General features: G+C 34.9%; 1 protein-coding gene and 1 pseudogene across 1 annotated transcript in view; both read right to left on the bottom strand.

Moving 5' to 3' along the window:
• LOC106130397 (uncharacterized) overlaps positions 1–16,621 on the bottom strand; it is a 143,829-nt gene that overhangs the window by 52,878 nt on the left and 74,330 nt on the right. The gene's annotated exons all lie outside the window — the stretch shown is intronic.
• Positions 9,770–14,164, bottom strand: LOC132903499 (uncharacterized; annotated as a pseudogene).

Below are 16,621 nucleotides of genomic sequence, written 5' to 3'. Positions count from 1 at the left end.
TTGAAACATGAAGCCCCATACAGTTCTCCCTTTTGAACCTACAAATGACATCATCGAACCAAACCGTAATGTAAAACTATTGATTTTCAAACGCGTCCAGTCCTGTGGTGAGTAAGCGTATCCTTTATTGAAACCTAACTCACGCGATCCTTTATTTTAAATGAACTAACAAATAAGGGGAGGCCAAACCGAAGCACAGTGATAATTATAGGTAACTAAATTGTTTCAGCAAATGGAGCTTTTCTTTTTTGAGAAAACCACTAGAAATGAATCTTTGGAGTCATGGGTGCAAGCATAACTACTTAAATTCAGCGAAACAATGGGTATCAATTAATTAATATTACTCTTCAACAATGACAAAAATGTCATATTCATTAGGTTTTGCTCCATATAAAACCAAACCAAATCTGAATAACTCATAAAGAGATGAGAAGTAACATACAATTCGAAATCTAAACTACATCCAAAATAAAAAGAGGCCCATGCTAATGTCTTGAATATTAATTGTGTCGTGTGAGTTTAGGACGGAAGCGTCACGGATGCGGCCTCCGCATTTCCGTGCGATACACTTGCGGAGTCCAACGTAGTTTAATTTGAAGTAGGACGTATTGTAGCTAAAGTAAAAAAAGGGATACTCGTAGATTATATTAAAAAAGAATTTAGGATATACAAAATTCTGTAACAATTACTTCGAACCTTATAATAAGAATAATATAGCCAGGAAATGAATAAAATGATCATTTCAATGAACCAGTTAATGACCGATAAAAATAAATAATGAATCGAAAACCTGTAATTCCAAAAATTTCGTTCAACAAATTGCTTCAATCTATACTCGACAAGAACAACGACTTCATAAAATAAATCAAGTTTCCGTGAAGCGAAATCCGTGCATCAAAGTAACTTCACGAGACAATCAACATAATATGCCGAGTACCTGTCCGAAACCCTAGATGTAACAAATAACATTTTAACCTAATTCCTTGTTCATCTTATATTAATTTACTTAACAGGCCTAGATTTTTAAAAGAATTTTCATTCATTAATATCACATCTAGATCAGTTTCTTGTATCAAAAACACATTCCATAATAACTGATCATTTTGCATAGAACACAACACAACCTTGCATTGTAATATTGTATCCGGACGTAGGATCAGGAAGAGCATGCGACAATGATAACCTGATTGTGATCATTAATCATAAGGTGTCGAGAACAGCAATTGATATGGCACTGTGAAGGGATATAGAGGTTACAACAGTGATTTACGATTGAGTACATTTCAATTGAATTATAGAAATCAATTAAGGTGTCGTGAAATAGATACTTTTTATTGAAGTGACTGACATCATTCAACAGTCTTGTAAAATTTTCGAACGGATTATGCAAAAAACATACAGACTGGTTTTTTGTTTACGACAACTGAAAACACCCAAAAGAGTAAAGGTATTTCTCTTACTTCAGCCAGTTCCCTTCATAGAATAAATTTAAGATAAGTCACACTTCACAATCAAATTGTCTTTTGTACATTCTGATCTTATCTGCATTACGCAAATCAAATTAACAATAATAATCTACATTTTGATACGTTTGTTTTACCTTATTCAATTCAGGTTTAAAATTAACAATTACAATACTGGAAATTCAACCAGATTGATGACCTGACCACGCCAATAAAGAATTAAATCTCTCATTTATCAACATCATAACAATTTTCATCAGTGTCGACGTCCATCAGCGGCCGCAACCAAAGCCTGGACGGATGCCAGTAAACAAAAATGGCCATCGTATTTATAAAAACTGCCACAAGCCACACACTGTTTCATACGTTTCGTCCCTTTGTTTACGCTCGAATTGGTTACGTTGAGTTGTATGGGCTTGAAACTGATTTTAAAAGAAGGTCTATTTGCTTATAATAAAATGACACATCTTCACACAATCATGTAATCTCTGCCTATATAAAATCACGCCTCTTTCCTAGAGGGGTCTCTAGTAAAGAGGCGTTCAAAATCATATTTGTTATAAACAATCACTCAATAAAAATACTAACTCGTACCAATACGCAAGGTAAACAATGTAATAAAATTAAGTTTATCTTTTTTGTCAACAGAAATAAAACTTTATACAATAAACTGAAATATACATGAAGAGAAGGAAGTACAAAAACAAGTTCTGACCAAATTCCATAAAAGCTGCAGTGAAAATTAGAGCTATAGACATAATCATAGCAAGCCGGACGGACGGATATTAAATCTCGACTAGACGTCGACGGGGCGAAAATTGTCTGTGTAAATTGCAATAGCGCCCGAGGGAAAGGGTGTGCTTGCAACTGGATAATTGTGCGGGACACTCTGCAAAAAGGTCCCAGAACTCCACGCCAGAGAGGTGAGGATGCAAGTGGCACAAACGGCAGGAGGGTGATGAGACTTGGTAAAAATAATGAAATGCCCTAATGAGAAGAACTATAAATAAAAACAAAAGTTAACTTTTTCTGGATGTTTGCTTCTGTGGGAAATTACCAAAAATAAAGCCTGAACCTTGGTGACTTCTGAAAGTCTACCTCTTTCGCAAATTTGATTGAACATAGATCTAATAGGTTTTTGAGTTTAATTGTTACAAATAAATACGCAAGTATTTTTTCTTTAAAATATTAAGCAGGATAAAATGATAGATGATGCAAACAATTCTTGTGATCATGTGTTAAATCATTAAAGGGGTATGGAAACAAATAAAATAAAACAAAAAAAAAATCTGTTACTAAAACATAAGGTTAGTGTTAATTAAAGTAATAACGACTGTGACTTCAGCGAAAAACGTCAATTAGAGCGTTACGTGCTAAAATGTTTCTGTTTCCTTGTAAATTGTGGTTATTCCTAAACGAGAAAAGGCGTCATTAGCACCAGACACCGACATGGTTTGAATCATAGTTGAACATTTATTTTGTAGCACACCGTCAATTTCTTTACGAATAACTCATCATTCTTCAAGACAACAGTCTTCTTTCCCCTTGCGTTAATCCGGATAACATTTTCAACTCTACCCCGCAAGGGACATAGAGGTGACCATATGAATGTATGTATGTACAAATATAATTACATTATAACACCAAATTGAAGTAATGAAAGCTAACTCAAACATATGTGACCTTGCTTCTCTGCTCGTGATTTTACCCAAAACCTTTATAATACAAAAAATAAAAAAAAACAAAAAGAAAGAAGACGTCACAGCATATAATATCGACATCATTAACAAAGTTAATAAAAAAAAAATAGATACAATCAAAACCATTTAAAGAATGAACAGACACCCCCGCCCAAAATTAACCACGGAAACGCATCCTGCTTCTGAAATGGACTCCCCTATAATGTCCATGTACTTTACATGGACTTTGACGATATTAATACATTTACCGGATGGTCTGCCCAAACGAAGCGGAGAACATTAGATGGAAATTGATTGGCTCTTAGTCAAAAGATATTTCCTTTTAAGTTGACATGAGTGCCACTATATTTTTAGTAGTTGCACGTGGCTCTTCATACGATACTTGATGATTGGGCATATGTTATTACTTTTAAATAGTTACCAATTGTATTGACTAAGATAGTTTAAAATAATTTAACATACATAAAATCATATTCCTAGATTTTTTCAGTAGCCACGAGCCCTGCTTCATCAACATACATGTCTTTCTTCATGTAAGCTCGTCTTACACAGACGAGCTTGCACCCTAAGTACTCCTGACCTGACTTTTCGTCAGTTAATCCCAGACTTGATCAAACTACGTTTGTCTAGGCCTTCCCCTACCTTACCTAAGTTGCTACAGTTCATATTATTTAAAAACACAAGTAAAATTCTACGAGTTGACGTAAAAGAAGCCAAAACAACAGATTTAATTTATTTATTTATTTATTTATTTATTTATTTATTTATTTATTTATTTATTTATTTATTTATTTATTTCAGAAGCTTAATTCTATCTTTACAGTTTGCACCAATGCGATAGAGAAGCAATACATTTTAATTATTATTATTACTGTAGCATACAATATATAGCGCTGTTGTTATGAATTCGCTCAGAGAACATGCAAACAGGTCAATATTTTCGGAAATCCGATTGACATTACGAATCGCGCGCGCGAGCGGGGCCCCGCGCAGCAACCCGGTGCGAGCCCGGGGCACCTCCAGCAGCGGCGGCCGGCGGCGGCGCCCTACGTACCCTTCGGGAACACACAGCCTCAGCAGAGATAGTAATTCGGGGTTGTGAGATCTGCCACGAAGTAGCTTAAATATATATGAGGCAAGCGAAACGTCTCTCCGCGTACGCAGTTCAGTATATCCCACCATACCAAGAACAAATAAGGTGGGATACATTAAAGGATAGTATGGATAGACACCATACAACCTCATATATAAATACCTTATGAATTTATTCTGTATGCGCTCCAGCATGAGACTATATTTAGCTTCATGTGGAGCCCAAATCACTGCGTTACTCTCTAGATGGCTTCTGACTAAAGCATTGTATAAGGACTCAATGGCTTTTGTGTTAATTACCAATTACAGCTTCACAGTGGGTGATCATTTACGAGATGAATCACCATTATAAAAACCTACTATTATAACTGCCCCAGAAAACTACATAAGCATAGCTGTAACCTTTATGAGACTGGAAATAGAGATCAAAATAACGGAACGATAGGAGATATAAATTCAAAACGCAATAAAACCCGACCGTAAGATATGAAGACTATAATAGATTAGAATAAGTGGTTATTACGGCCTTCCGTAATTATTTGATGTAACCGAGCGCTATAAATTTGATCCGAGGGAGGATGAAGCCAGACTATCGAAAAGATGTGGTAACTTCGTATTATTACATATTTTTTTCTACAGTAATGAGAAATAAAAACGTAAAACAATGCAATCCTAAAGAAAATTTTGCTCATCTCTTTGAATGACTCTTTAAAATAAATAGTCACAATAAAAAAAAAACCCATAATCCAACGACTGGTAGAATGGAAATTGGTTGGTTTATTAATCATCTTTCACAAAATATGTAGTATTAATTCTTCAACACCGTAAAGCTGTTAGCAACGACATTATACTCGCATGTGTTCTAACGTTCCTTTAATAATCTTAATATTCAAATAAAACTAATTCAAATAAACAATTATTCACGGAGATGTTACAGAATCTATGTATTAGCAACAACCGACATTCCGCCGACAACGGGAGATTTATCTTCAGACCTGTCAATATTTCGTGAAAACCCAATGGAATGTTGCAATGTGGTTTATTCCGGGACATCCGTTACATTTATATTGCATCAACCAACTATGTTACAAAACTATGCTAATATAGGAAAATAATTTAGAGCTACATCCTCTCTACCTCCAAATTTCAAATCAAGTGCTTTAAATCAACTATTTTGTCATTGTGCTTAGGTTCTTATTTCGCTTCAAGTGCTCTGAAGTCATATCCATCGATCTATTGCAAACTTCCGTGTTTTTTAAGCCATGACATTGACAGAACTACCCAAGCTAAAACAAAAAAAAAGAGAGAAATAAAAGTCATCTATCTTGCTAATGTTCTATACTAATGTTTCCATTGGCAAAACCCTTATTTGTAAACGGCGCATTAACATTTCTTCACGAATTAAAATAAACATAAATCAAATGAAGACGAATGAATGAAGAAGCGTAAGAGGTATGCTGAGATCGTGCTAAGTGGAAATATGAATTCTCTGCCTATTTTGATTTTGCATTTGTATTAAATCAAACATTCTTATCACAAGCACGCTACACATTGCAAAACCAATTTACACGAACTGCTCGCGGAAACACCTACGCCCCTGGTTTATCAATCGGACACCGCCCGTTGAGAAATTCCTATTCATTCCATTTGCAACATTGTCGGAATTCATATGGTTAACACCTGTTTGATTATAAGAATCCAAGATTTTCGCAGAGATTGTATTAGCGATTTCATTTAAAACAAATGCTAAAATGCCGTAACTGGCAATTTGAGCGATCCTGATTGAAAATTTATAAAAATCGTATTCTCTTCCTGATTCAAAATACATACTGCATTCAATTCCTAATCTCTAATTACATAACCACTACACATGAAAATCAAACGCACCTACATTTCTATTGCGCACTACCTGTTTTGCATTTCAAACGTGTTTGAAACACCAAAAGCAAGAAGCGGTGTAACACTTAGTCCTCAAGTAACGAGCTGCTAAAGTTACATTACAGTACATACAAACTATACAACAACAAGCGGGGACGTGACAGTATGCAAGATTCCATTTGCTTCTATTTCTGAGAATTCCTTTCAAACGGGAGCGGCTTCTACCAAACCGGCAACTTTGGGTTATACTTAGATCAGATGTGACACTCGTTTTTGCTTTGAAAGATGATATTTTTTTTCATCCAAAGATTGATAAGTTTTTGCTCCAGACGGCTCGGTAAGAAAAACCTTTAGCAAAGTTTTTGCGACACTCAAGTAAGTTATTATTTACATTAAATACTATATGCCTGATATTGATTGTTTATTTGTTAAAAAAAATGTATTTACGAGAAAGTAATAGGATTAAAAGTTAGTTATAATGCTAGCGCTATTGAAAGTTCAGAAGAAGATGTAGCAGTTTCCAATATTTATGATGTTAATATTTACTTGTTTTTTATCGATTAGTGTACGATTGTAAATCCTAAACTTTCATCAACTCCAAATATATCTTCACCCATCCAGCCACTTCAAACGCTAGGTACACGGGCTATCTGTAATAGAATCTGAACAGACGCCTCTGTTTATAAAAGCCGACCTTGTGGGCCACACTCGAAATAGTTAACGATCCCACCGGTAAAACGCAATGAATGGAGAATGTTCAATGAACACTGACAACATGTGATAAAATACTTTTGTTTGTAAATCTTGGTGATACTTAAAAAAAATATCAAGGGCTGATATTCATGAAAATGAAATGAAAAAATTGATTATTTTCTACAAATACCATTACAATGTGTGATATTATACTCGTACAATATTTGGGACTGGACTGGAGGCTAAACTAAGTTAAACCTGTAAACCTGACATGGAGACCTAATGTACATCATACTTCCCGGTCAGCCACCCGCCATTCATGTGAAAAATACATAACCATTTAACATACATCATCGAGTAATTCTTGAAAACTCTGGTCATGCAGTTAACAAAACCAATATCGTAATCTATATCTATACTAATATAAAAGGCAAAAGATAGTGTAATATTCATTTCAAATCAATTTGGCATTTGAAAAACGTCTATACTAAAATCATGCTCGTCACTAAACCTCAAAAGGTTAATGGGGGTTACGTGTAAAGGAATGCAGCTGGTTATGCAACAATAGCACGTGCTTTTCCCGCAAAATCAACAATGGAACTCCTCGGTAATGCACAATGGATGGACATCGACAAAGTTGACAAACACCTTACAGTTATGGTTGTCGCGGCGAATATAGGGGACGACCTCGTTGGGCGACAGGTGATGTGACAGGTGGAATGCCGTTAGGCAATAGTAGACGAAAATGTTGGGACTCCGAAATGTTCTCTATATTTGAACATAGAATAGTGGTTAAAAATTATATTGCAATACATAAAACACTATGAAAAGTTAAATGTTTCTCAAATATGTTAGGTTTGATACATTTAATGAGAAAATTGAGGTTGTAAAGAAATTGTGTACGAAACAAATTTTACCATCCCATGCAAATTGAGAGATCAGCATTTTTCGATAGTTTAAACATTCCACCAAAAGCTTTAGCCTTACTGGCTTATAAGAAAAATACTAAGTATTTTTGAAAGATCTCTGCGGGAAACATTTGAGATCAAAAAGAGATAATTAGGTTCATAATGGCGGTAATATAAACATTGGCAAATAGGCAAGCATATCACATGGTATGAAAATAACGCTGCTATAGCGAAGCGAAATTTAGGTAAAAAAACAACAAATAATTGAATATGTAATTTTGGATTTGTCGCATTGCGCATCAGTGAACGCTCACCTGAAAGACATATTGGCAATACGAGCAAGGTTTATTGTATTTAAGACATCTTATCTGAGAATCCTGGTAGAGTAAAACTGAAAACATTCAAAATATATTACGAATTTTGTTTGACAACTTAAACTATAAGAAACAGCGGGAGATTATCATATGAATCAAACATCTTTATCACCATTTCCATTCTCAAACTGAAAAGGTAAATAAAAAATTTAAATATTATATTCCAGTTCCAGCTAACATTTGACTATCTAGTACTATTAATAATTCTTTGCTCTGAGTTAGTAAGAAATATAAATTTGTCTCATTGCTTCTCGGTACAAAAATAAAAGCAACCGAAGCAGCTGTGGCTATAATTTGGTGCGTTTGTGTCTATATTCACCATTCTGCACATGGCCGCGTAGTAGGGGGTGACCTCATCTCATCAGGTCCGCTATGGTGACACACAGCGTATAATTAGACTTGTATGGTGATACTGATAATAAACTAGCGACAGGATACTGTCCGTACCTAATACCTTGTTTATAACTGAAAATGTAAGTGCGTTTGCCGTATAAGAAATACTTAGTTTTATGGAATAAATAAGTAGCATACTCAAAAAGGGTACTTCCCTATTACAACTGGTGATGATCAACAAAAACCCCTTCAAATATATTTGTTATTTTGTTGACTTAATCGAGTGAGTAAGATTTTAATTTATATCCCTTCTTAATAGGCGAGCTTTTCCATGAAAGACATGAACGCATGTTCCTACGATGCTACAAAATATAACCTTTTCCGTGTGAAAAGAAGTGACGAGATGAAAAGTAAACCAAACCAACCTCCTTAGAGCTAGTGTTGAATAGTTGAATGTGAAAAACTAGGAAAACCGCTTTAAAAAAAGGGGGACAAACACGAGAACAGTTTTAAACATCAAACATAGAAAAACACAGACAAGGTTACTCAACGGCTAACATTTGTGGCATTAATAACCAAAAATCTTTCTAACCGGAAACCTACATTGTAAAAAGAATAGACGTAACTACGTTGCTAAGTGTAAGCCATCAATCCCAGAATTAAAGTTAAAACTATTGCAGAGGTTGCCAAGGCTAGAAAACGTAGATATAATTTGAGATTCAAGAATCAAATTGAGACTGAAACTATGAAGCAATTTCTTATATAAAACTTATCGTTTCACGTCAAAATTATTGTGGATACATATACATATGATCACGTCTATATCCCTAGCGGGGTAGACAGAGCCACCAGTCTTGAAAAGACTGATAGGCCACGCTCAGCTGTTTGGCTTAGTGATAGAATTGAGATTCAAATAGTGACAGGTTGCTAGCCCATCGCATAAAAGAGGAATCCCAAGTTTATAAGCCTATCCCTTAGTCGCCTTTTACGACATCCATGGGAAAGAGATGGAGTGGTCCTATTCTTTTTGTAATGGACATGTTCAGAATCTTTGCGTTTGTCAATATTTTAACAACATCACCAGAGTCGTTCAGTATTGTGAAGGGCCAAAACACCTTCCTTGACTAACCTCTAAAAAGTGATAAGTAATTTTGTTACAAAAAATCCTAATCCTATTTTATTACCGAGAATTTTAATGCACCATCATTCGAAGACCACTCTCTGACAAATCGACGAGATAAGCTTGGAAACGTTAAAATCACGGCAGTGGGTGGGTCTGATAATGTTACTGGAAACAATGGTGATAATACGAGGGTTAGGGTGTCCCAGGCTATAAGGGCGATTTTTTTTTTTGGGAATTTGGGTACGCATACCCTCTATTTTTTTTCGATTTGACCCATAAGTCTTAAATATGAAGTATTATTGCAATCTGATAATAGTAACCCGTGCCGACTTAGCTTCAAAGTTTGAATCTGAAAGCTAGTATGGAGAAATAGGGAAGATAAGGGAGATTTAAGAACATAATTTCAATTCAATAAATAAAACATAGTAACATCAGTAAATAGTAATAAGGGCTTTATTTTTCATATTTCCTTTTTAGAGTTTGCTTTTTACAGTCTGGATATATCTGCCTGTGTTCTTGTACGCAACGTAATAAAAATTGTTTCTGTTCCTCTTCGACAGTGATCAAGCCATGAAAGTCTTGCATCAACTTAACTGCTCTTTCGGCGGTATCGTTTACTGCTCTTAAGTTCTGTACCTTCATTTTAGCTTGTTGAAATAAAGCATTATTTGACCACAAAGAAGGAGACTCGTTGAGAAAGCTGTCGTCAAGTTTCAGCCGAGTGAACAAAGATTTGCTTTTGGCGGAAACGAAGTCTTCGAGTTTTTTTTCATAGAGTGGGCCACAGAGTTCTTCTTTTGATGGCATGTACCGTTTCCCATGAGCTGATGGAATCGTTTTGGACAAGTTAGTAACCTAGATTAGTCTCTTGGTCTACACTATCATCAAAGAGAGACAAGATAGACACCTCGTCGGTCAAATACCACAAGTGCTGACAGAACTTCTGTAAAGCTGCCTTTGAGATACTATTAGAAATGATATTTTTAGAGAGTAAATAGCTCTTGCCATCCACCTAGCTTGGTGCATGGCGCCTGGAGGCCGTATCTTAAATTTATTTTCTGTATCACCGCCAAGAAACTTTATTGAAAGCTCTATTTATTCGCGATAGTCGTCTCTAACAATATGTTTAGTTAACTCACTCCGGTAAAACTAGCAGTTTATTAATATTTGCATCACTCAGACAATGAAGCTTTTCTTTATGACTCTCTATTTTCTCAGAGTTTATTTTTTTCCAGTTTTCTTGGAATTTTTTGAACAATTGGATGTCAGGGCTCGTCGTAATTTGGTTGATTTTAGTTTCGAATACGCCTTTCAATACTAATTCGTATACATGATGGCGACATGCAAATATAAGCATTTCCCTGTCTTATTTCTATTCCAGGAGCATACAGGCGCCATAAATGCGACCTGTGTTTGAAGCAGTAGTATCACAGCACAGCATCTGCACTTCGTCTTCAAGATTCCAGTCTAAAAGAGCATTCCAAACAGCTTCTGCCTGTTCACGACCTGAAGAGTTGTCCTATTTAGGTACAGCAAGTAGTTGTTCTTTATCATCATATGTAATAAGTATCTGAAGACGTTCTTCTTTACATTTGCGTGAATCTAAAGCGGGCAACAGCTTCCCATCCCAGTGGCGGGTTACAGTATCTGGTACCTTGTTCTGGAAATCAACTTTAATTGCTTCTGCGCGCTCTGTTCGCTTTTCCGTACGAACTCTTTGAATTGTTGACTTACTTATTAGAAATTCGTCAATGTTATGCTCAAGAGTTTCAATTGTTGCTTGTATTATATAAACAGAATTCCTCATACTTATCTGACACCGATCTAATGCAGCAACCAATTTTGGAGTTATGAAACTTTTCCTTTCAGAAATATTAGACTCGGGTCGTGTGCTCTCAACGGATATAGGAATTATTTCTTGTGTACTGTTTTTTTCAGAATCAGATGATGAATCTTCTTGAGGAACATGAGATGAAGTTGAAGGCAACAGAGTTGTAAAGTGTTTAGCACGCCGTTTTTGCTCTTCAATGCTCCTAACTCGCGCCTTTTCTTCTTTTTCGGCCAGTTTTTTGTCTACCCAGCTAAGTGACCAGGCCGACCTGGCTCTCTCTGTCGCTGTAAGGAGATCCTATCTTCGTCAATCTTTATTAATTGCAGCGCATCGGCATGTGCAATATCAAATAAGTTGTCTAAGTTCGTAACAAAATCTTGTCGACGCTGCTAAAACACATTGCGTCTTTTTAGAATTTTTTTGTAAATCCCTCCAAACTTGGTATAAATTAACTAATTTCTTAACGCAGTTAGGAAAACATTTAGTTGGAATACGTGCCTTTTCCCAATAACGACGAATAACTTGATTTGCACTTTCATTTACACTTAAATTCATTTCACGAATATTGTAGAATAGAACTGCGAGTATTTGTCCATTTGAGGGAAGTTTTGAACCAGTAATTTGATGTTTTACGTTCCCTATTAAGAAAATATCCTTTTTTGAACTGCGTTACTCCACCGACATCTTGATTGAAAGAAAACAATGCGTTCACTCATAAAACAAACAAGTAATTGCATGAATGTCGGTACGCTCGCTGCCGCGCGCCTAGTAAACCAGTACCCACATGTCCGGATGTAAGTCGGCACGGGTTGCCGTGGTTCTAAGGAGATGAAATTTTATATACGGTAGTTTTGACATCATTCGAACAAAATTAGAGGGTATGCGTTATAAAAAAACAACTTTGATTTTTTTGGGACACCCTAACGAGGGTGTAATGATACTCAGATAAGTGAGTGTTGTAAAAAAGAATATTAACGGTTTGTTTGCTTTTTCTTCTTTAAAAAGAGGAAATATTCGTCTGATACGTATAAAAAGCGCGTGTATGTATTTCAAAGGACAATACGAGCGTGTACTCTTAATATTGACCCTATTAGTGAGAGAGTTAAACAACATTTTTTTTGGTTTGTTAGAACATAAATCTTCTGATACATTCTGATTCATGTGGCATTTCTAATATGAAACACGTGGTAGCAATTATAATAAACCTTTATGTATTGACTTATATGTTCTACAGCGTTTACCCAGAACTACGTCGCTCACATGGTTCTGCATTGCAATGACTTCATTTACTTGGTTACAAATTGTTAAATTAGAAGTATTGTAAGAAAATATAAGTATTTTGGTAAGTTTATGGATAAAGCAAATGTTTAAACGAAACAGAAAAATACATTTTATTTTATTAACGAATTATTTTTTTAATGCACTTGTAAAGAAAAACTTAGTAAATAGCATTTTTTTTTCTAACTCATCGTGAACCCACCATCATAAAAGTGGATTAAAAACAATTGGCACGTCCGAGCGGCTTGTATCGCCAACCTTACGGCTTTACACAAATAAAGCATGAGATCATACCATATTCTATATGACGTTATCGTAAAACCAGCATAATACGGCCTGTCGCACCAGAAGGACAAGGTCAACGCGATTGAGTTGTCGGGGGGTCAATGTTGTTCGGTCACATGGGTGGTCACTCGAACGGATAAAACGTCATTTATGTGGTTTTATTTCTCATTATTGTGTTGTGTCATCGGAGTACCTGTGATTTATTCAAGGAATATTCCTAAATATGGGTATACAGTCAACCAGTTAAATTTGCTTGCCAATTTTTGTCATCATACAAGTCTAGTTGGAACTTGTGCAGAATGAACTTCAATGAGATTACAATGAAAATTTTATTTTTAACTTCAGCACATTGCATTACAAGAAAATTGTTTCGGCGATATAAAATTTATCTCCCATTCCATAAATCAATGGAGAAAACCGTAATCTTCAGGAAACGAAACGGTGTTTATTAAATTATTGTAACACCAATCCCGAGCCATAAAATTAACAGCCGTATAAACGGGGATTGTTATGTTCACGGGCAGTTTTATATGCTTAGTGAAAGTGGGCTACCGGGAAAAGGGAAGTAGACCAAACGACCCGTGACTACAAATAATAAATTACTTCAATCAAGTGATAAAATAATAAAATAGGTAAACACTACTAATACATTTCCTACCACCCATACATTATTAACAACATGTAAAGAATTACTGAAATGCACTCGGTTGAATTGACTCGAAGCAACAACTTCAAATGATATCGGGAAATTGATATGAGAGAGAGGGAGAGAATACGCTGTGTTGTGAACTATTATTTATAACAATCTTTTTTGTATATGTTTTCTTTTATATTTTGTTTTGTCTGCCACAACTCAACACGCACCTCAACACAACATAACAAGAGTTGCCTTTTAAAACATTATTGAAAATTAAACTTTATAACTATGTCTAAAACGCAAAATAACTTTTGGCACGATACAAACAGTTACACGACTGCAACACGATGTAGTCGTTGTAAACAATCAGTTACGGATTGCAGCTTTTCTATTTATGTTATATGCCAAAACACTGATCATTCCAAATTAATATTATTCTTGTCAAACAGAATATGCCAATTGAAATTGTCAAGCTGTAACATTATGAACCACACTTTCTAGTCTGAAACACGGTTGTGTGGCATAATATGTGACCATTTTTGAATTGCTGTCTTGGGCACGTAAGCCATCCTGAGTCTTAAAAATCCTGCCAAAAACAATTTTAAGTATAAAAGTACTAAGAGCTTACTCACTTAGTTATTTCTTAAGTAAGTAGGTTCATTTAGTACACGTTATGATATAAAGGGTCATACTATATTTACAGCTTCATCTTTCAGTCGGTCATCTTCCATTATCTTTGACAAACATGGTTTCATAATCGTCAAGGTCCCTAATATTAATAACCTCGTACACAAATTGTCCAAGTTTCAACTATGACGTATTTCAAATTCCAACCTTAAACTTTGTAAGGAGGAAGCAATTACCTATCGGTTAGTTTTAACTAGGCAATTACACCAATTCTAAACTTATGGCCGGTTGCAAAATTTATTAGTTTGTTTGTTAGTCAATCGGCTTATTCCTTTCGTCTTAAATTTTTTATAGTGATCATTTTCAAAGATTACAAATCAATTAATTGCGTCTCGTGTGCTTTTGGCGCGAGAATAGATTAATTGACTGTTTACATTTATTGGTCAAAATCGTGTGTCTTGTTTAGATCGTATCGAAAATGAATATTTCTACTAATGGTTTTGAACTTGAAGTGGACTTATGGTTAGATAATCCCGGATGATTTGAAGGCAATCGGCGAGGAAAGAATAGAAGAGTCTGGACGAGGATTTTCTCAGCAGTGGGACGATGGCTGGGTGCAGAAACAATTTCATCTTTTAATTTGTAACTTTTTACTATCAATAACATAGTACATCAAATAAATTCTGAATCGCTATAATAAAACGTTAAATTGAAGTATCTTTAATGTGCAGTAGGTTTAAATATTCTGAACTCATCACTTATTTATGACAGATGTTACTATTTAGCATGATTCAGTCATACAATATATAAAATAATGTTTATTTGCGTCATTGGAGTATAAATTATAATAGCAATGAGGTAAACCCATGAAACAGATCAGAGGTTTGTCAATTTATCAACTTCAGCATGGATCATCGTTGTCAGAGTAATAAAATGAAAATAATTTGTATATATTGTTCTCATAGATTTACGAATAATGAGATATTGACAAAATTATCATAATTAGACAGAGCCTTTATATTTTCGACTCAAGTGGTAGATTATTTTGTGCACAAAAACTGTACTTAGATTATTAAGACCTATTGTAACCATATTAAAGGAATAAATGATTATAACTTTAATTATAATTTTGTATCTAACAAACTGTATTCAAATTAATGATAGCATTTTTAAGTGGGTACCTTCTAAACAATGCAACTATTCGTTATCAATATTGTTTATCAATATAATCAATACCATTATACGAGTAATTACATTTATTTATGATAATAAAATGAAAATATATGAAGGCTAAATAATAGAACATAATGAAACTAAATCGACAGAAAACAATAGTGTAACTTCTTATATTATGTGTGAGCATCCTAATGGCATTCAGACATGTAAAGCGACAATCCGAAGTTTAAAGTTTCTTCATAAACAGGCCGTATAGCATACCAAAAAAAGCCGGGGTCCCAGAACAATAGGATATCCAAAAAAAAAACAAAAGAGGCCAAAATTGTCACTCAAAACACTTAACACACTGCACTATCTTCCAAAAAGCTTCCAGTTGATAATTTAGACTTCGAAGGTGACAAAAACACATACACAGGCACTTTCTAAAAAAGCTGTTAAACAATTCAAATTTGGTATAGCGCGTCGATCGCGCACCACCCGCTCTGGGAGACTGACCTATGAACAGAGTAAGATAAACAAGAAGAGCGAGCGGGACAACAACACATGCACCTGTGCACTTAAAATTGAATGATTGTTAAAGCGAAACAGATATAAAACAATGTGTATATTAAAAAGGGACAGAGAGACCGACAAGCCTCTCCCGTTGCCATTAATCAGAACGTGGTAAGTGACATTTCATGAATTTAATTTTAAATTTTGTGCACTCGTTCTATAAGGTCTACATCTTGTTAAGTTGGGTTAAGTTTAAATGCTTTATCGTTCGCGTCGGTAATTTTATTGTCAGGGTCAACATATGGCGAAATGGTAGGTACTTCGCCAAATTCCATAGCCGGTGGCGGGTTGAACAATGTTGTTTTAATTTTGATATTATTTAACAGCATTTGTTTTATTTCTAGATCTCGATAAATGGTGAACAAGAGAACAATCGGTATTGTATGAACGTGTAATTGAAATCCACTAGTCGATTACCGTTTGTTTTTGATTACGTACGTAGCTATTTTAACCCCCCATTTTTTCATTCGTATTGTTATGGAATTTTAGTATGTAAATAGAGGCTTTAAAAATATACAAAGTGAAATTAAATCAGAAAGTTATTCCTTATGGTTTTCGATTAAAAAGAGGTTTGTTTTTTAAAAAATAAAACAAACCTTACATATTTTAACACAGTTCTTATACTTTTTTAAACCAGTTAATCGAGTTTTGAGAGGTAAAATGATGTCATG

The sequence above is a fragment of the Amyelois transitella genome, chromosome 27 (genome assembly GCF_032362555.1).
Source record: "Amyelois transitella isolate CPQ chromosome 27, ilAmyTran1.1, whole genome shotgun sequence".
NCBI classification, from domain to species: Eukaryota; Metazoa; Arthropoda; class Insecta; order Lepidoptera; family Pyralidae; genus Amyelois; species Amyelois transitella.
This window is presented reverse-complemented; position numbering and strand designations above follow the sequence as displayed.